This window comes from Anguilla anguilla, chromosome 9 (assembly GCF_013347855.1).
Source record: "Anguilla anguilla isolate fAngAng1 chromosome 9, fAngAng1.pri, whole genome shotgun sequence".
In the NCBI taxonomy this organism is placed as follows: Eukaryota; Metazoa; Chordata; class Actinopteri; order Anguilliformes; family Anguillidae; genus Anguilla; species Anguilla anguilla.
The window spans coordinates 31,652,805-31,674,868 of record NC_049209.1 but is presented as its reverse complement, the minus strand read 5'-3'; positions in this window follow the sequence as shown (position 1 = coordinate 31,674,868).

The window sequence follows — 22,064 nt, the reverse complement described above, 5'->3', positions numbered from 1 at the left end:
TTGTAAATCAGGAAAAACTTTTTTTAATTCAATTTTAAATTTGGCACTCTATGCTACTATGAAAATCTACTCGGCCCGAACTTCTACTCACAAGCCATTCATATTAGCTGGATATTGACACGTCATTTGGTTAGAAAACCCTGTTCAAGAGTTTGACAGTTGCAGCCCACCTGGGATTTGAACCTATTACTCACCTGCATGAGTAATAGCTTCAATTCATCAGAAGTAGGCATGCTGCTGATATATATATAAAAAAGTGGCCCTCACCATCTGCATGGTTTGCCAAGAGTTGCCATTCGTTTGACCTGCAAAAAAAAGGACCCAGGTCCCTCCACTAAGGGAACCATTTGTCATGCTCTTGTTCTGTCTCTCGGGGGCTCAGTCATGCTGCTGAAATCTGCCACGCTGCAGCAGCATGGAGACGTTGCCCCAGCCCTGGTCTGCGAGGCTCAGAGGCGGGAGCCTTCCCTTCACAATTTGCTGCGCAGCACAAGGCCGCCGGCTTTTACATCTTACGTCTCTGTTACATCAGTTTCTTTTTTCAGCGCTGGCTTTATTCTTCTGTCAGCCGGGTTTCGCGCTCACATGGTTCACTTTGGTCTCCATTAGGTGCCCTGTGTTACACTCTCTCAGGAGCCAGCCTGTCAGCCCTGTCCTTTCTCTCCACATCGCTGAGACAGAAGAGCAATTGTACTGTCCTGGGCCACTGTACAACGGTGATACCACGGTCCGCAACATGTAAATAAGATCAAATAAAAGTTCAAAAGATGTTTTTTTTTTCTCAGAAAAACAACAACAAAATGAAGTTTATTTAGTCTTTAGAAAAAAGGAAGGCATTTTAAATGCAAATTTTACATAACAGATGAAAAAAAAGTCAATTTCGCTCCGTACAGGGTAATTTCAGGTTAGCTCAAGTAAGGTCAGGCTTGGCATAGCAGGTTTGTTTCCCACAAGTGGCAGTTTGAACCTCTTTGGTTTCTTGTCCCTGCCAGCTTGTTGAGGGGCAGATTTATTGGCGGTTGCTTGGTTACGCGTTCTCCACCTGGATTCTTTTCATCTGGATGATTAATTAGGTAATCGGCGGGGTGGGGGTCCCTGTAATGGGGGAGGTGGGGCCGGCCGAGCAGCGGGCTCGTCCTCCTGTGCATCTTCATTCGGCTGTTTGCTCAGGAAGCCAGCGGGAAGCTGATGTTTGTGAGTACAGGAGGAAGGAAGTGGGGAGGGAGAGGCTGTGTAAAATGAAAGATGGCTCAGCGCTGAGGCGGCCATTAGAGGTCCACTTGCTGGACCAGCACGGGGGTCGTAACAGTGAAGCAGATGCAAAATGTTTGAGGTGAAAGCTAAATAAAATAAATTCAAGATACAAGATACTTTTTCAATTTACTGAATGTTATTTTTTTTTTTTACATATTGCTAAACTGAAACATGCTGATTTTCCATTTAACCAGGACAACTCACTTATTTAGATTACATATATTAATGAATATGCAACGTGACAAGTTTTGCCTGTCTTGTCAAGTCTGTGCATTTCAAGCGTGTCATTCATTAAAAAAAAGGTTTTGAATGTCATCAGCCGTTCCACAGGAGATCTGGCCCCAGGTTGCCCTCCAGTGTACCAGCGTTAACTCCTGAAAGTCAACGTGTGGGAGAATATATGTGAGGGATGTGGCTCACATTTAATACTGATAGTGTCCACTCCCTATCAAGCTAAGAGGAGAAAAAGTTTAAGAGATCGATGGCTGTAGTTAGCAGCTGTAGCGGTCTCTCATGTGTCATGTGTCCCATGTGCCACCCTGTAGCGGTCTCATGTCAAACCGCTAAAGCAAGGGTTAGGCTTGAATAATGCTTAGAATGGTGGTCTCCTGGGAAAACAAAGACACTGCTGAAAGCGGTCCCAGTGGACGAGGAGGGGGCAGTCTTCCCACTGGACAAAATGAAAATGCAATGTGCTGTGCACATGTTTTTGTTTTCCGTGAATTCAGTACGGTGATTTTGGAGATGACCGAAATCAACTCGCCAATCTGTGTTTGCTTCAAAAAAGAAGAAATGCTGGAATTTGATTGTTCCGGACAAAAGTGGATTGAATCCAAGTCATAGGTGCTATGTTGTTGAAGGTGCTGTCCCTCAGATAAGATATTAAACTGAGGTGCTCAATGTAGCCATTCAAGGTCTCGTGACAGGCTTTGAAAGGGAGTGGATTGCATTAATATAATGTTGTTTTTTTTATGATTTTCATTACAGATTTAGAATGAGGAAGAGACCACTAATGTGTAGCTCTTACTCGCAATATTCACAGGAGCCATTTTGCAGGAGATCACTCACCACACATTAGCTGAAGTGGGGGAAGGGGGGGGGATTATAGGGCCAATTGAACTGTGGGGATGGTTAGGTGAGAGTTTTTCCAGGTCCTGCACTCTATGCGATGAGTGTCATGGGATCTTAAATGACCACAGTGATTCAGGCCATTGGGTCCCCACTCACACCACTTCCAATATCAACTTAATTCATCCCAGGAGGTCCCCCCCCCCCCTCCATCCAAGCACTACCCAGGCCCATGCCTGCTTAGCTTTAACAATTCAGCAAGAGCAGGGAGGGAGAGATTGCTGCAGGCTTAGAGAACGAGGCAGTTAACCCTCGGTGTCCGGGTCAAATTCCCACAAAAAACCGCCTCTCCGTATCTGACCACCTAATCATCCTCCCCTACATCTGATTGAAACAAAATTCCTTGCATTTCCTCGCTTCCCACTTTGATTCCCAAGGTAGTCACTACAAATGAGAATAATGAAAAATGAGCCTTAGTTGCTACCTGGTGGTGCTGCAATATACTAGCCTGCGTAAGTGCCGTCATTTAATGGATAATGATCACCATCCACACAATCTGTTCCTCTTCATTTCATGTGTTATTGAGTTTCTGGGGGGAGGGAAAAATGTCAAGGTGCAGCTGAGAAACTGGCTTTCTTTGGTGTTCTGTAAGCTGTTGTGAGCTGCCTTGCTGTCATAAACTGAACCTATAGTCTCTCTTTCTCTTCGCTCAGTGACTCTGTGTGAAGATTTATCCTCTGCAAAAACACGGTGTAGAACAGTTTTGTTATTCTTACATTTCTATTTTCTCACAATTTGGAAAGCTGATCATGTTCATAGGTTCATCTCTTTACTGCTGTGTCCTTCATCAGATGGTCTGTTCTGAAGCATGTGTCCACCAAAATATATGAATGTTGACTGCAACATTACTATTACCAATAGGTGTAACAATGGAAATGCTTTTATCCCCTGCCTGGTGTGTGTGTGTGTGTGTGTGTGCTTATGGGCATGTGTGTGTGTGTGTCTGTGCTTATGGGCATGTGTATGTGTGTGTGTGTGTGTGTGCGTATGTCTCTGCTTATGGGCATGTGTATGTGTGTGTGTGTGTGCCTAAATGGCATGTATGTGCTTTTGCACAGGACTGCAGCCCTGGTATTGCTCACAGAGAGAACATCTTGCTCATTAATAACGAGTCCTGTAGCGGTGGTGAAAAGCCTGCATCAGCAGTAGGTTAATGCAGAGAGGAATATTATGAGCCGGGTATAGCGTCGCACAGCCGGTCTGGAGAAATGGTCTGCCATAAAACACCACTCTGCACACCTCTGTTACAATTTCATCCCCCTGCTTGTGCCAAGAGGAGAAAACTGGGACAAGGGTCTGTAGTAGAGGGTTGCCTGGCCTGGTTCTCCTCAACTGTTAGCCACTGGACCAGAACAGAACAAATCAGAGCTAAAGCTTGTTTCTCAACCAGTCCAACTCCAAGCCTCGTGTTGTTTACTTGAAGCTATATAACTCAACTTCTGTGGTGGAATTGTGGCTTGGCACACTGTAATCTGATTGGACACAGCCTGAAGAAGGGGGCAACCAAGTGCTCAGTTTAATGGCACAGTTCTAACACCCAGCACTCGTCAACCAAAGTAAATCAGTGCAGTTACTGTAAAAGCAAAGCTGTTGTGTGGCAGCATTACTGGACAGGTCACAGCGAAGGCTGGAGTATCAGGACTAGGGCAGGAAGAGGTCTGTCTGTTACGGTGGCAGGAGCATCCTGCCGTTCTGCTGGGATAGATGGACCAATGGCAGGCTGGCCCTGGTGCCTCTGGGAGGTGAGCATTTTCACTGCGAGCACGTTTTTTGATAAAAGTGTTAGGATTGCTGACCCACTGGTGCTACTGAGGGAGAAGCCTGGACTGCTGAAGAGGATGAGGTTCGCTCGACGCTGGGATAAATAGTTGTGCACCAGCAGGTTGAGGGAGCACACATGTCAGTTTTAGCCTTTCCATAGCCACATAGGGAGGTCGAAGGTGAGTGGTGGAGCAGGTGATGGAAAACCTCATATATCCTCCTGACACCCGGCAGACATGTTTAAGTATTTTCATTTTTCTCACATAATACAAATGTCTTACGTGTTGCAGTGAAAATATTTTCTAAAATATGATTTCTTATTAACAACACTATTTACACAGGGCAACAGAGATCAGAACAGTAGAATATATGGTTCCTCAGAACAAGACCAGAGACCCCTTCAGGGAACAAAAATGAATTGCCAGGTCTTAGGAGGTCATGTGTTCCAATTCTTCAATGACATGGTAGCCCTTGTCTCAAGGAGCACGGGAATAGACCAACCCCCCCACCCCCCACCCCAACCCCCCCAACCCCCCCTAACCCTAACACCCCCCCCCCCCCAACTGAACTGTGCAGGTTTTCAAAGCAATTGTGGCTGAGCTGACATTGTGAGATATGCATGGTGCAGGGGGGCTGTGGCGGGAACGGAACCGCACTGTTGAAAAATGACGGAGCTCACGGCGCTTCTTGTACATCTCCTCCCCGCGAGGTCTGGTAATGGTTTCCACAGAGCTCCTGTGGATGGTGCAATACAAGCTCCGCGTCGCCGTTAGCTGGGCTATTAGGGTGAAACAGCATCCTGCTCTGCAGTAGCTGGGGCCTGCTAGCACATTAGACGCTAGCTTCAAGTTGTGGCCGCCAGTTGCTTCATCCTGCGAGGCAATTTGGACAGCAGTTGCCAGCGATAAAACATCTGGTTCTAATAACAGTCTCACACACTTCATTGTTGTTGGTGTGTTCAGGAAGCCGATCACCAGTCCTTTAGGCTCGATGGGCACCAGATTTACATAGTTAGGCCCCTGAGGTGAGCTGCACACTGCTGTGCCCATTCCCTGGGCAGCTAATGGCGTTGTTCGAACACGAGCCACCACAGGAGAGCACTTTTTGTGGCGGCGAAGCATGTCTCCAAGAGCACCACAGCTGCCAAGTCAATCTCTAACCGGAATCAGTCTCTAAGGTCCGGAAAATGCACTTAAACTTTTTGTCCCAAGACGCAGCAAGAGTGTGTTCTTCTGTGCAATGTTAACACCACTCAAGCCATACGGTAGGTAGCTCATCTAGGTAGCGTACAAATGACTGAATCCATTACATTACATTGCAGGCATTTAGCAGACGCTCTTATTCCGAATCCACCGCAGAGAGGTCTGTTACCGGAGCTCGGCATGGAGGAGATGGGAGAGAAAATTAAGGCATCCAACCATTAGGTCTAAAGAAAGGACTTGATCAGCAATTTCACCACAAATCCTTGAAACATACTCGATTAGTGTAATTATAATGCACAGCGCTCATCAACTGACATAAAGCAGTACTGTTGCAGTAAAGCAATACTGCGTAGCATCGCAACATTACCACAGCATTGTTGTCGAGGCCAGTACCCAAACATAATAGACACTCCCCTTTCAGGTCATTTCCTGCTAATGGGTGTTACATAGCAAAACCTATTCACACGTAATAAAGCAGAAAGATGATTATGGTCATGTTTTGAATGGGGAGATGTGTCGCTGATTGGGTGCACTGGCCGGCCAGGCTATCTCACTGGCTAGCAAATTTGCTGGTCTGGCTAACCAGCTATCTACCTGATGAGCTAATTTGCTCGCTACTTAGCTGACTGGGCACAACAATTGCAAATTTGCCAGAATGGATCCAGTTATAGAGTATTTGTTTAATCATTCTGTTCAGAGGTATAAAATACAAATTTTATAAATGAAAAAGTACACAACAAACTTGTTGGAAAATGCTCATTTCAAACTGAGTGGTACTACTGATAAGCTGTGGGAAATATTCGCTGATTAGTTATCTTGTGATTTTTAATTTCAAAATCAAATGCATCCCGTTAAATACATTCAATATCCTATAAATTTGTTCTTTTCTACACTTCACCATTTAAAAGTGTTCCCACATTCAGGCATAGTTTAAGATGGCACTGCACAGTCATTCCTTAGTCAAATATCGAGTTCTTATACACACATCCCTCCTCGTTTCTCCAATTATCAGCTGTGATGCCATTTTTTGTGGTTCTTAAAGTCTCGTGGGAAGGCAGAGAATGCCCTTTAAGATGCAGACAAAACTGGAGGCAGATGTACCGAGGAAAGGTTGAGGACGTGTGTGCCGGGGCCTTTAGCGACCGTGCGCTAGCCTCGCTCAGTTCCCCCGCGTCTTTCATTAGCGCACGGAAAAGGAAGAGACTCTGTCACCCAGGGGTAAGGGAGAAGGTGCAGAGGTAGCGTGTTCTTTCTTTTGTCTCAGCCCCCCCCCCCCCCCCCACCGCACCCGTCCTGGCCTTAATCAGACCGTTTCCATAATCCTGGCTTAGTCATCCTTCTGGCGGTGGTCTGCGGTCTGCGGAGGGCAGACAATTATAACCGTGTCTCGCCGAGCACCGACGCTCCCGCTCCGGCGTCTGCCAGAGGGAGGGGGAGAGAGAGAGAGAGAGAGAGAGAGAGGGAGGGAGAGAGAGAGAGAGAGAGAAGTGAGGGAGAGAGAAGGAGATTAAGAGCGAACGAGGGAGCGGTATGGAGAAGGCGGGAGGAATATTTATGCTGCAACCTTAAAAGTCACAAATTAAATGAAGGCTTCTCAGCACAGTCGTAAAGCTGTGTATCTGTCACACGGTCGAGAGGTTTTTAGATTCTGCTAAGAACAGCGAAGATGCAATAACCACTCCACTCCACTCCACGCCCTACGACCAAATGGGCTACGATGCCCTTTCCTTAAAATCTCATTAAAACCATGCACATCCTTTGAAAAACAGCCTCTCTACTGTGTTATGAGGACAGCCGTGTCCTCACTTATGCTGGGTTGGGAAGCCTGCCATTTCTGCTTGTGTGTTAACCCTTGTGTTCAATTTGGGTGAAACTGACCCAATTTAATTAAACTTTTAATAAAAGAGGGACACTTTTGAAAGATGTATTTCATTAACAGTTTGTTGTTCATCATCCATATTTGTATTTTTTTATTATTATTATTTTTGCCTTCATGGTTTCTGTGAATATAATAAGTTAAAGATGAAAAGTAATAGAGAATGAAAAAATGAGATATAAATTTGTGTTTTCACAGACAAACATGATTTATGATCCTGTGCCTTCATAGTAGAGCCTTTTTATATAAATTACATCTTCATAAAAAAATGAATGAAACTTTCATTGCTAAATGCGATCTAGCAGAGGAAAGTGGTAGCCATTAACCATATATATTATTTATATTGTTTGCAGTTGAGATAAAGATAATATATATATATATATATATATATATATATACACACACACATGCACACACACTCACATGCGCGAGTGCATACACACACACTCACACGCACACGAGTGCACGTGCACATACACACACACGCACTCACACATGCATGTACACACACACACACACACACACACACACACACACAAACACATGCACCACGCACACATGCACGCACATACATACATGAACATACACACACACACACACACACATACACTGATGCCAGTTCTGCTGGAATTTAACAGTGGGCAGAACAATAATGTAAATGGCATATTGTGTGCAAATGAATGAGAGCATCATTTGCATTTATCATAAGAGAGAGAGAGAGAGAAACAGCTGAAGTCTCTCCCACATCCTCTTTGTGACTGTGCGCTGGTGTCATGCTCAGCTTCTGTAATTATCTTTTCATTCTTATCAGATTGTTGAATAGGAATAAAATTTAAGAAGATTAGCTCCAAATGGTAGTTCATTTGTAATTTATAATTTTGGGATTGCTTTCCGATGGCAGGATAAAGAAGATGGCACAATGGTCAGAAAATGTAAAAATAGCTGAAAAAATTGTACTGGATAAATGGGAATCAGAAATCCAACTGAACAAACGTATTTCCAAGGTTATTACTTGTTTCCAAAAGTATCATTCTCAAGCATGTGCCACACCTGGGAATCAACCCAGCAACCAATCAGGTGTTCTGGGAGGGACTGAAATGTCTACCATTTTATTTTTGACGCTCTGCTACTTTGAGATACATGGGGGACTCTACACATGCTCAGAAACATGCAGTGAGTAGCATGTAGTGTCGCAGGTCAGACCGGGCTCATAAACCACATTACACAGCCTTTGGCAACTGCCCACGGAGTAAGAGTAGCTGCTCTTGAAATATGTGGCTTGAAATGTGTGGGTTGCATCATAAGAGAGGTTGCATGTTCCATTCCATGATGGGTCAGTACTATTTTACCCTTGGGCAAGAGGAATGGTATCAGTGCTCATCCAACTTTATAAATGGATAATAGATAAACAGATATCCTGTGTATTTCTTATGTCTAGCGCTGCTCCTAGGCTCATAAATAATGTAGGGAATGTGTTTTGTGTAACTTGATACTAGGACAGCAATGGCATGGTGCATATGGAGATGCATTCGTCTCCTCAGGCATCAGAGAGGCAAAGCCCTCTGATTTACTCCTGCACTGTCTGCCAAAGACAAATACTAACACAGGGAATGGTGAAGATAACTGAATTCTCTTAAGTGATATACCCATTCCTGACCTGGGCCAAATGCGATTCAGAGTTACAGACCCGGAGAAATACACAATGCTAGAGTTTACAATGATCTGTTATACCCAGGCATACATCAAATGTCACTATAAAGCAATAGTACTGTAGTACTGTAGAGAATAAGCCATAGATCCGACCTGGGCCAAAGCCATGTCTAATTCTTTGAAGAGTACGCTATTTGGAGTGTTTTTTTTTTTTTCAAAATTATAACTCAGTGTTCCAGAACTCCGTTGTTTTTGGTTACCAGTAGTGATTGTTACATCAGCATTAGAATATTCAGCGTTCTTATCACGTTTCTGATCTTACACCTTAAAGGTTTAACTCTCTACAGTTCCCCAATAGGCAATCAGAACAGGCTTCTTACAGTAATGATTCAAAGCTCAAACAATTGTCTGTGTATTGCCATTGCATGGTTTATTCTCTACTGTAGCCTGCTGTGTCCCCTCCTCTCCTGGACACATTATATGAAATTCACATGTTCATTACAATTACCATCACTTAGCAGGTGCGTTTATCTTTTATTTTTTATGATTTGTACGTAAGTGGAGAACATCGGTGTCAAGTCTCAGGAATACAGAAGTGCGATATCACCAGGAAGGTGCAGAAGGGCCATTTATAATCAACGAGTGTAATGCTAACCGAACAAACAGCCGTTTGCGATAAAGGGTTGTCTGGAGTTCATGGATGCTCAGCTTTTATTGCAAACGGAATGCAAACCGACTAACGTTTCCACACACACAGAGTCAAAACAGTTTGCATTGCAACAAAAGAAAATACCCCGAGACAGATAATCCTTACGCAGCTATACCTAGACCCATGTATTATGTATTGTGCCTTCATGGCCTTGTAAGGTGCTGTGTCAGAAGCATATGCATTACACCACCGCCATTCAGCATGCTCTCTCATCCAGAGAAACTAACAATGAGACAGAAGAACAAATTGTATGCTCATGAATGAAACAGTATGAGTGACATTTATAGACCAGGCTACGACAGCCTTCGAGCTTGTGCGTACTGTGTGTCTCCCATTCACTGTTGGCTGTCCTTGTCAGATTGCTTATCCACAAAAATGACTAACATACCTACAAGCTAACAGTTATAACAATGCTGGCTGCTAGCAGTCTTCTGAAGTCTGGTGTCTCTGTACCAATAACAGATTAACAATGACCAATAATCGGACTGGCCAGCAGTGGAGTCCTCCAGCCGTACAGCGCACATCCCAGAGTTCTGGGTTTGGTAACAACTCCCAGAGAAAAGATCAGAAGCAGTGTAGAACGGCTTCCTAATTCATACTGTATTAGGCTGAAGATAGAGGCTTTGATACCAGCAGCTTCAGATTCAGTCTGTGGAGGCTTGCTTTAAGTGAGGCAATTTCCTCCTGCCACTGCTCCTGAGATCTTCACACCCCCCCCCCCCCTTCATCCAAATATTTTACTGCAGTAATTTTGGGAAATGCAATCAAATCAATGCATTTGGCTAATTAGCTAATTAGATTAATTCAGTCTTGATAATAGGCTGAATGAAAGAAACAGCCTTTTTGCTTTTGTTTTAATCATTACTTCATAAGTGCCTGTCATAGCATGTTTACAATGAGGTGCGGTGCAGTATTAAGACAGGCAGTGCAGGGTGCCAGCCATATTTTTGTAAGTAATCTGAGCAAATTCTGAAAAGATCAATTGGATTGCGTTGCCTTAATGGGAAACAAATCTAAGAGTGTAAGGCATCCTGCTGGTAAACATAATTGAACTGTAGAATTGAAGAAAAGTATTAACATACAGAATCCTGTAATGTTGAAATATCCGTGTATTTGACTGATGTTGTGCATGGGCGTGTGTGCACATACTTGCATGCTTGTGTGGAACGCGTGTGCACATGCATGTGTGTGAACGCGTGTGAGCGTGTACACATACACAGACCTGTAAACTTCCTTAGCAGAATTGCCTTTTCATATTTTTTCAGTTTATAGTCTGGCCATTATCAGTTTTACTTGGATTGATAGTGTTTTCTTAATTAAAAAATAAGTTCATACCACTATTTGTGCCCCCTACTAATTCATATATGTTTTAGGCAATAAAGCAGGAGGCCTACTTCCTGTTTGTGTGTGTGTGTATGTGCATGTGCTGCGTGTGTGTGTGTGTGCATATGTGTGTGTGCGTGTGTGTAAGTATGTGCACACAGATCACACCGTACACAATGAAAAGAAAACAAACATATTTTACAAAGGTACACATAAGCAGTGCAAGATGGTCTGGACAGAATGACTGGTAAGCAAACAAAATGTAATGGAATCCATGAGACTGAAAGTATCAAGAAAACATCAGTTTTTACGAACACAGAAGTCTGATTGGGTCTGGTGGATGCTGTCGGAATGCCATCCCAACAAGCTGCCCTTGTTCACAATAATCTAATCTCGAATGAGAAGTGTAATTGGAGTATCACAATTGCATTATTCCTCAATAAATAATGAAAGCAACCAGGACTTGGTAGTGTCCGCAGATATTTTTCTCCCCACTGTAAGTAAAGTCCCCATGGACTGCAGTTACGAGTAACTGACTGTGAAGTGTTCACAGTGCAGTATGTTAGAGTTGAAGTGGTGGTGCAAACTCACAGAACACAGCTTGAGCGGGTCTCTCTCTAACTCTCCGCAGGTTTGCGGAACAGAAAGGCAGTGAGGGGGGACTGCAGAAGACCGAGATCGGCGCATAATGCGCTGTGTGCTGTCAGTGGCTTCGTGGTGATTTTCCGAAATGCTCATTAAAGCCCCAGCCTCCCGCCACCCCCAATCCGCCCCCCCGCCCCTCCTCAGACCGCAGTTAGCGCTGAGCGGATCTGCTCCCGGCCCACTCCAACACGGCGGCACGGTCGGTAGTAAACACGATTAGGCTGCGCCGCGCTACGCCGAATGCCAAATCTGTGCAAGCAAACCGGACCGGACTGGAATGGGAAAATACCTAGTCTCTGTCAAAGAGCTTTACCTATGCTGTGGGCGGGTGGGGAGAGCTAAGGACGCAGGTCTGCCCATTTACTCATGATGGGGGCAAAGGGGGAAGGGGGGGCTGGTCAGGGTAGCAATCAAGGCCAGTGCCACTCGATCTGATTGTCCACTGCACTAAACGTGCCCACAGAAACCTGCGGGCATAATCACAAAATTAATAAAGAGGTTGGCCTTTCCTACGCTCTCCTGATTGTATTGTGGAGTTACAGGTAAAAATCTACAGAAGCCAGAAGGCCCCTTAGAACAGCTCTAATATGCACTTTGTTGTAGTCTGTATTAGTATCTGTTTGCTGTTAGTGTTTATTTTATGTTTCTGTAAGTTTATTATTTTTCACATCCTCCGTCCCAGTATTTTCATTCTCCCGGTCACTTGTCTCCCCAGTGCCGTCTCTGTGTCTGTGTTCCCTGAGCTGCTTCACTCCCCTGTATTTGCGTGATTTCACTATTCGGGTTGTTCCGGGTTTTCGTGGTTCCCCCCCTTCTTTCCAGTATCGTTTTACTTACTCCCTGCTTATATCTAGTTTTTACTCATTTCTACTAATCCTTACTAAGTTATAGATTGTAAAGTACTAACCTCATTAATATACTAACATGTTAATATTACTAATGGATTAACAAACACTAGTTTTGGGTTTTTGATAGTTTAAATCACTATACTTATACATTAACCATTCTCCCCTTTTCCATGCTGCGCTGTAGCTCCGCCCCTTTTCTTTCTAGTCTGCCCTAACGCTGAGTTCTGCAATTGCCTGCACCTGTCTCTTGCTCTAACTGCACCTCTCTCTCTCTGCACGTGTTTTACCTGCTAAACCCAGGCCGTCTGTTATCATTGTTGTCTATGTGATTCCAGTCCGCGTTTTGTCAGTCCCCTGTCATTTAATTAGTTATCCTAATGTTCTTCACCTGGATGTTGTTTGTTACTCCGCCCTCACTCACGTAACCCCTCCTTGATTGTTACCTTCCCCAGTGTATAAATGTCAGTCTTTTCCACCAGCTCCCTGTCAGAAAGTTGATTGTATTCACTGTGCCGATGTTTTGTAAGCCTTTGTTTATCGAGATTCCTGAGATGCCTTCTCTGTACGACTGAGTTTGCCTGCCCCTTTTGTTTGATTGCTTTCTGGTTTGACCTTCGCTTTGTTTTGACTTCTCTTTTGCCTGTTCCTTTGTACCTTCGCCTATCTGATCTCCTGGTTTTTGATTTTTTGCCCGTTTACCACTATTCTTTTGGAAACTCGATTTTGTACCGTCCTATCTCTGATTACCTGGCTTTGAACTTTGGACTGAATAAAGACAAGGTTTTTTGGATTTCCCTGGCCTGCGTTTGGGTCCTTGAACAGAACATTACACACTTAGTTACAGGGTCGCACTTGGAATGATCCTGTCAGAGGTCTTTAGAATCTGTTTTAACTCTCAGGTGAAACACCTTTTGCAATCTATTACTACGGGTTTATAGAATAATCTGAGCAAAACATTTCAGTGGTCCTCGACAGAGCTGGTGTATCTCTGTGTGTGTGTGTTGTGTGTGCGAGTTGTGTACTTGTCTATGTGTGTATGTGTGGGGTGGGGGGTCAGTGTAGTTAGGGGAATAACTTTATGTGCAGATTTGAAAGAGGGAGCCAGTGTAGGCCCTGGCTTTGATGGGATTAAGTGTTCCACATCCAGTAAATCTGTCACCATGTCAGTTTTCAGACCCGCTCAGTGCACCCATCCAACCCTATGCTCGGTCATTCCTCTTCTCCCTGGCTCATCACTGGCTTCCTTCTCTCTCTCTCTCTCTTCCAGTCTCAGCTTGATTGACACCCATTTTCCACACATTTCCTTGGCTCTTGTTCAACACTTGTTGATTACACTTGTTTATTGATAATGCTTTACCCATCATTTCTTTTGTGTGACATTTGGAAGAAAATAAATCTTACTGAGTACAGTAGATTGAAGGGAGGGCATGACCTGATGTTGTTTTACTCAGAGAGGGAGGGATGAAATGATGAGTTGAGCATCATTCTTACATATTTTCATTGATGGCAAAGCTGCTGTTGAGCAAGACAAGGATCCCCACGGCCAACCTGAAGGTATTGTACAGTAAGGAGTTAATCATTCAAACCCTTTGAGTAGTCAGTGTTCTAGAATTGCTTTCATTTGCCAGTAGTGATTGTTCCATCAGCATTGGAATGTCCAGGAAAGAACATTCTAATCCTTCTAATCACATCACTCTTACACCTTAAATCCTTTGAAGAGCTGGCTTTTTTGGAATGTTTTTTTTTTTCCAAAGTCCAAATAACTCCATTATTTTCAGTTGCCAGCAGTGATTGTTACATCAGCAGTAGATATTCAGAATATTCAGTTCATAACTTTTTCTAATCACATATTTGTGAGCATCACTGCCCAGCTGAAAAAGAAAATTCACCGCTCTTCATTTATTCGCCTGTTAGCAAAAAGGTTTCGGGTACAAAAGCCCAGAGTATCTCGATGTCAGAGCATTAATCAGGCGCGATTGGATTGAGACAAATGCACTCTGCCTCTTACTTACTCCAGGACTGGGAACCGAAAGCAGAACCTGTGTGTCAAATAGGATCAGCCTCAGTATCTCCTCTGCCTGAGTGAAAAGAGCGGCTGGCTCTGTTCCACAGAGCTCCGTCAGACCCATTCAGCGTTCTAATGTTTATGGGGGCAGCGGAGAGGAGAAATGAGATCGGGAGAGAGGTCGCGGAGATCGAGGCGGCCGCGCGTCGAACCCGTGTTTGTCTGTGAAGTCAACCCTTGTAGAAAGTAAAAGAGGCAATATAACGCTGGCTTACCGCAGGTGCGGGGTAGCAAAAATTAATAGCTGTGGGAAAAGGTTATCCACACACCGTGTCTCCAAAGACCACAGGCGTCCGAATGAATTTTTGAATTTTTACCTCTTATGAAATTAATCGCAGGGTCTAAATCATGGAAAAGGTTAAAAAAAAAATGTCAAAAAGGAAGAGCAGAGAACTGATGGAAGCACTTTGCTGCTAGTTGAGTGCCTGCAGTGGGCCTGCACCAATGGCTGTGCAGCCCAACTGGAATGCACTCAGAAGGAAGGTGTGGTAATGAAGCAGGCCGTATGCAGCCGTGTTAAATCCAGAGAATTAAATTCAGTCTTATTTGCATAGTGCTTTTTACAGGTGTGAGAAAATGGGGGAAAATAAAGAAAATCGGGAAAGCGCAGGCCTTGGGTTCAGGCTCTTGTTTTCTCAGACACAGAAATGCTCCACGGAGATGTGTCCTCTCTTCCTTCCTGTTGGTTGTGTGTGCTAATGAGCGTGTAGTATCAGGCCCTGGTACAATCTTGTTACAGATATTATGATGATCCCGCCATTCCGGCTCTCCTCGGTGGCAGTGATTCATTTGCTTCTCATCAGAACTCAATTTCTTGAAATCTCCCCGAGCGCAGTAATGTTTCAGAGCATTATTCGAGAAGGAGAGGCGCTGATAGACCTTCGATCCAAGAGCGCTGCTGATGACCCAATGACAATCAAGAGAGAGGGGAAAGAAATGCTTGAATTTTCGGATTCCTTTTTAGAAGCCTGAGATGAAGACATCAGCACTAAGCTGTCTTTTAATCAGCACAGGAGCAAGTTAAGAGATCCCTTTCAGCGATCACTAAGTATTTTTTTCTGTCTTTCCTTTATGTCTAGCAAAGTCTTATCCACCACTTTACTGCAAGATTCACAGAGCTGATATGTGTCTTAATCCTAAACTTTCTGTTTTTACCAATATAAATTCTAATCACACAGGTTGTGCTAAAAAACAAATAGACCTCACACGAATCCCAACGATGGAGCAACCAGTCCAGTGTACTGCTGCCCATAAGTCATTGTCTCTTGCTAGGCCATCTCCTGATTGCTGGTGATGTCACAGGAAGGAAGTGATCAAGCAGAACACCAATACCCTAGTGCAGTGACGGGAATGCTGCAGACACGATTTTTAATTACCGTTAATTATCCCAAAGTCCTTAAAGCATAAAGTAGGAGGTTCCCCTGTGCCCTGGCCAATATCCAGGCTGGCTCTCTCAGTCTAAAAACTTTATCATCTCTGGTTTATTTGGTTTAATGATCCCTCCTCCTCCATCAAAGCCAAGGTTTGGTGAGCGTTCTGGTGGAAAATGGCTGTCGCGTATCACCCAGGTAGATGCTACACATTTATGGTTTTTGAAAGGAGTTTCCTCCCATCGTAAAATGAAAGGCACTCTATGAACGCATTATATTATGATGATGCTTATGATTGTTAACGTTATTTCACCAATAATAATAATAATAATAATAAGAAGAAGAAGAAGAAGAAGAAGAGGAAGAAGAAGAATATTAGATTTCTGAACTTAGAAGCATGGATGTCAGTTGTTGCAATAAAGTTTTATGCATCTAACACAACATGACAGATTGCATATGTTCACCCATAAGCCCGTACATTGCACCTGCCGGCAGCTTGATGTAAGTAGAAGCTAATTAGGTTAAAGCGCACACATTTGCTTCAGGGCTGAGTGCAAGTGCAAATGCATCAAGTCAGGGTAAGACACAAAGAAGAAAGCCACAGCTATTTATAAACACACTCTCCCCTCAATGACTCACGCACGTTAGGCCCCATCGAAAATCCTGCTCCTGTACAATAAAATGTGAGTCTTAGCACTGCTAAGTGGTTCATCCTGTTAGTGTGCTGTTCTTGCGCGGGGATGGAACCAGTATTGAATGCAGACTGTGCCGGCGCAGCCCAGCAGGGTGGCACGTAATTGGCTGTACTGTCAGCAGGGGTGCGTCTCTGCCTGCGGGACGTCCCGTCGCACACCGGTGATCCCCTCGGGTCCATCGGGCACCCATCGTCTGCCTGCAGACGAGAAGTATTCCCCTGGTTTCCTCATGTCTGACACTACCTGAGAGCTGCGTCAACTTCTGAGCTGTGGTGGAGCAAGAAAAAAACAACGAAAGAAACAATCTGACACATTAAGTGGTGCGCTTTGAGATGAAATGTTCCGGGTAGCAGTTTAAGCTCAGCTGGGCAGTTAGAAGCTGCTGCTGCTGCTCCCGCCCGCATGTTCCCCCTGACTTCACGAGCGGTCGCTGTAGCGGAAAAAGAGCTTAGAAGAGCAGCTCCACACTACATCAACCTTTGCTAAGGGGTTTGCAGCAATCAGAGGCCAGCGGCTAAAGTGTCCGAGCTCTGGGAAGCGGCACGCAGTCCCTGACGGGCTGGTATTTAACCTCAAATCACCGCGTTTTCGCTGAGTCAGAGTAGAGACCGCGCACCCGGACCGCAGACCTCCAGCCGGCAACCAGCTTGGATCCGGAGGCCGTCCCGCGGCATCGCAAAACAGAGGCGCTCCGCCGTCCGCGTCGTCCGAACGCCATCGGGACGCGAGGGTGCATCCCCTTCGGCCCGAGGCAGGGGGCTGTAAAAACCCCGAAAGGTCGCTCGTTTTCATTTCGGCCGGGCGCGAGCGCATCGCCGGTAAAACAGATGAGGTGGGAAAGGGGAAATTGGTTTGTAAAATGCAATCTGTGTTTTACTGTTGCAGAGTCAGGTTTAATAAAGCGGGTCTGATGGCCCAAGAGGAAGGAGGGGGAAAAAAAAGTGTCCGTTGGAGGTGGCATTTTCCCGAACCCGGACGCCTGGACCGCTTCAGGGCCTCGGGAGCATCGTCTGTGACAGGGGGATAGCGGAGAGATAGGAGCAGGCAGCTCAATCTAAAAACCGGCCTTTATCGTCCCATCTTAAATTACTGATACAGTACAGAGCAAGTGAAACTAGACCCCGCTCCGCCCTCAGACAGTGGATACGTGTTACACATGCACATGAGCGCAGAACTGATTTCAATATCACATTATATTAATATCTCTGCCACATAATTATCCGAAGAAGCAGACAACCAAAAATAGCATAGAATTCGGCTTAAATTAACAGTTGAACTTAAATTTGTTTTAAATTACTCTTGCAGTCAAAGAATGATGGACATTTAAAATCTTACATGATATGTATATGTTTCATATTAAAATAATGACACTTTCAATTTCTACAATGTGAAATTCAAGAACCCAAAGACAATATTCCCATTATTATTGCTTATTATTACAATATATAGTGAATATACTATATATACTGAATTATAAGCGTGTGTATTGTAACATGGTTGTAAAAATTATGAGTGAGTTTTGGAAAAATTTACTTTGGCCTTCTGTAAATTGTTCTTCTTATTAAAAAAAAAAAAAAAAAAAAAAACAAGAAGAGCACTGGAAATGATTTTACAACATTATAATTTTCCCAGTTCTTTTTCCCCCATTCACCCTGTGTCCGTGTCCTGGCAGTTTGCAGGGCCAAATGTCAGATCAGGTCACACTGAAAATGCACATTGATCCACTCCCTGCCACAGCCATTCTTCAGTCCCTTTACTGCAGCTGTTAAATTCTAAGACATCTAAGTACATTTGCTTGTTGTGTAACCCATTTTGGAAGAAAGAAAAAAACATAAAATAATAACTGAAGAACATTGAATGCAGTTTAACTCTTAAGCTATGTACTGTAGTTTTACGTTATGCAAGTAAATCAAGCCTGTATCAGTTTTCAATGATAAAGCAATATTTCAGTATTTGCAGAAAATTATTCATAAAGCAGTAGTAATGTTCTAGGTAGTAGTAATGTCGGAAGAACTCCAATTTCTTTTTTCTTGGTGTATGCCAGGTTAAAATATAGTGTAGTGTGTAATTGTTTACCTAAATATGTCAGTGATGTTTAGGTTTTTCTAATTTGCATGCACTTTAAAATTTTCTAAGACTTCTTTAAACTATTACTCTCTCATTTTCGTTCTACCTCTGTCTCTCACGTGTACATGAAAAGGAATGCAGGCATATATAAACAAGCTCAACGTGCCAAAATGGTGGGTGGTTCGTGGCAAAGATGCTTGCCTACAAGCATATGCTAATTAGCAAGCAAGTAACATCATGTTAAATCAATGAAAAGGGATATGTTTATTTGGCCCTAAAAAAAGTGTTTTTCATCCTCACATTACCTACATTAAGTAACAGCAAGCTTCTAGAACTAAATTACAGGTTGTTATTTTGGGGGAAGAATGCCAGGGATTAGTGCTGAATGATTGGTTGGCAGTCTTGTTGATTATTACATCACTGTGTGGATTTTTTTGTCCTTGAAGACAATTCTCGATTAACCCCCTTAAACCTCTGACCTTGAAGGGTAAAGTGTAAAGAATTGTTTTTCCTTTATAGTCCATAGCATTAATTAATATAATGAATCTATAAATGAGCACATAGATTGTTCTCTCCAGGGTGTGACAGCTTTTATATCACAGCCCCTCCTGTCCTGATAAACCAGTCATACGTGCATAATGGCATCGCCGATTCACACCGCCATTTTAGCCTGATTTCACCTCACTTCCATGGCAGGTAGGAACCATGAAAGAAAGGCTGCTGTGGGCACAGAGGTTGAGGTTCCCTAGGTTTGACCCCTGACCCCTGAACTCCGGTGACCCGAGACAGAGTTCCATTTCTTTGTCCTGTGCCACGGGGTTGATCAGTGCCCCCTGCCTGCACACTCAGCTGATTCGGCCTCTGATGAGACACAATTGAAATTCCATTATAGGGGGAAAAAAATAAAGAAAGAAAAAAAAAATCAATATTTAATTTTCTTTCTAGACGATATGTTATAAAGCTAATCGGGAGAGACTCAAAAGGCTGAACCTGGAATGACAATTAGGTAAAAGACCCCCCCCCCCAACCTCCCCTCCTCTTTTCAGTTTTGTTAGCCCTCATTACCTCCCACTCTCAGAATATCTCTCACACTCCATTGTATGGTGGCAGTAGCAATATGTCGCGCATTCACGTGCTTGTCTTGTTATGTACTATAAAGATATAATATGCTGTCTCAAGCTATGTGTGGGGTCAGACCTGCTGTGTTGAAAATGGCCGCCACAGCTCAACCAGGTTTCCTGAAGATGCAGTCGGCCACCAAGGCCCCACTGACATTTCAGTGTTCCTCTTTTTGGAGTTCAGTTGCATGGAAAAACATGGCGCCAGTGGTTGTGGTGGCATTCACACCGAAGACCAGAGAAGAGAGACCAAACAGCTGGCCGTTTTTTTACATTTTTTGAAACAGCCTCAGGTCGTTGCACCTCCACCAATATCCAACGCACTGTGGAAGAAAATTGTCTCCGGAGTTTTCATTTTATAAATAAAACTGGGATTAATTTTAATTTTATTTAGATTATTTTTTTGTGACTTTGAGCACAGGGGTGATTTCTGTCATGAATAGTGAAGTTCTTGTGCTTGTGCCCTCTCTCTGGGTATGGGTTACTGTATTCACTGTCTTTGCTGAAGTACTGTACATGGTGTTCACCTTTCATTGTAACTGCTGAGAAAGAAGATGGACAATACTCCTTAAAAACTGTGAGGTGAATGAAATGAATAGTATGCACTGAAAACAGGCCGGGTTACAGTGGTGCTCCCTCTGAAATCTCCACTGTGATTCATATAGCAGCAGGGCTCAAAGTGCTTAGAATAGAGGATAGCGGTCAAGTGATACTGATGTTGATTCAGGAAATTGGTAACTTTCGAACTATTTCGTATATGGGACGTTTGCCATTTATCAGAATGTCACAGAATTTTTTTTTCCTCTAGTCATGATCAAAATGTTTCATACTGAATGTTTTCTGTGGGGCTGGTGATGTTAGACTGTTTTCATTATTTGTTTCTTCACTATACTGCCACACAGAACTGCTATATAAAAGGGTTTTTAATAAAACAACAAGCTAGAACTCAATTATTGCAATTTTCGCCTCCACTAAAGTGAGGAAAACAATTAATCAAACAACATTTTTTTTGAAAATTGTTTTGCTCACATGCACGCCCTGTTGTCTATGTTCTATAGCTCATTTTTTTCTATTTCTATCTTTAGCAGAGTTAAGTTAAGTGAGTATCTAATATACTTACAGATAAAACAGCTGCAACTTTAGCAGAGCTAAGGCTTAAAGTGGTGCATCGTTAGAAGGGCTAAGGTTTAGAGAGCTGTGTCTTTAGAAGAGATAGATTTACAGATGTTTGTCTTTAGCAGGGCTAAAGAGGTTTAGAGAGGAGTGTGCTTGGCAGGGTTAAAGTTAAGAGAGGCGTGTCTTCAGTGGGGTTAAAGTTGAGGAAGTTCTGTCTAGTATGGGGGAAGAGGAGCATCTTTAGCACAGCTGAGGTTTGAAGAGGTGTGTCTGCAGAATATGAAGAGCCTTGAAGAGCTTTGAGAAGCTTCCCAGCCGATCTTCAGGCAGCACCGTTGCCTCCTGTGGAGCATAAGAAGCTATCCGGGCGCGTGTAATCCTGTTAGACCTACACATTCTTGGCCAGCAGGCAACCTTGTTCTTCCCACAAAATTAAGAGTAGTACAGCAGTGGGAGGCATTTCAGCTACAGGGCTACAAAATTTTTGATCTCTCATTGCCTCTCTTTTTTTCCTCCACCCCGTTACAGCCTCTCACTCCAACTGCACCCCTGGCCCATTCCCATTTGGCCCCTTTTTCCTGTGTTTATCCTCTCTGCTTGCACTCTGCTAAAACCGCTTTGTACTTTGCACTGAGCATTAGCTGCATTTGTTGCTCATTTATAAACAAAGTTCACTTTCCCCTTTCATCAGCCCGTGGCAGTGAAGCCGGGTGGGTTCAGAGCTAATGAGTCAAGGTCGTTATCATTTTTTTTAAAGACGCTGTTTCTTCCAAAGATTTAAGTGACAATGGGCTGCCGAGGGAAGATGTCTAGACATGGTTGTTATGAGCATGTGTTTGAAATGCTGCGTGGAGCTGACTCATCTCATTGAAAATGCTTTTTTTTCTTTCTTTTTCTTCTTCTTTAAGAGACGGAGGGAAAACCTTTCTGAAGGCCACATGTAGCACACTTGATCACCCCAGAGCAGACTGAAATAACCTGAAAAGTAATAAAGTCTACTGAGAACTGGAAGTTCTCAATAGAACACAAGTGAATGCTGTCCTGTTCATTGGCTTAATGTTATATCAGAATCTTTGTTTCCGTTTGCATGCAAATTCATAATTGCAATCTACTTTTATGTAATGGAAATGAGCAGTTGTCAATAAAATCTATCTATCTATCTATCTATCTATCTATCTATCTATCTATCTATCTATCTATCTATCTATCTATCTATCTATCTATCTGTCTATCTATC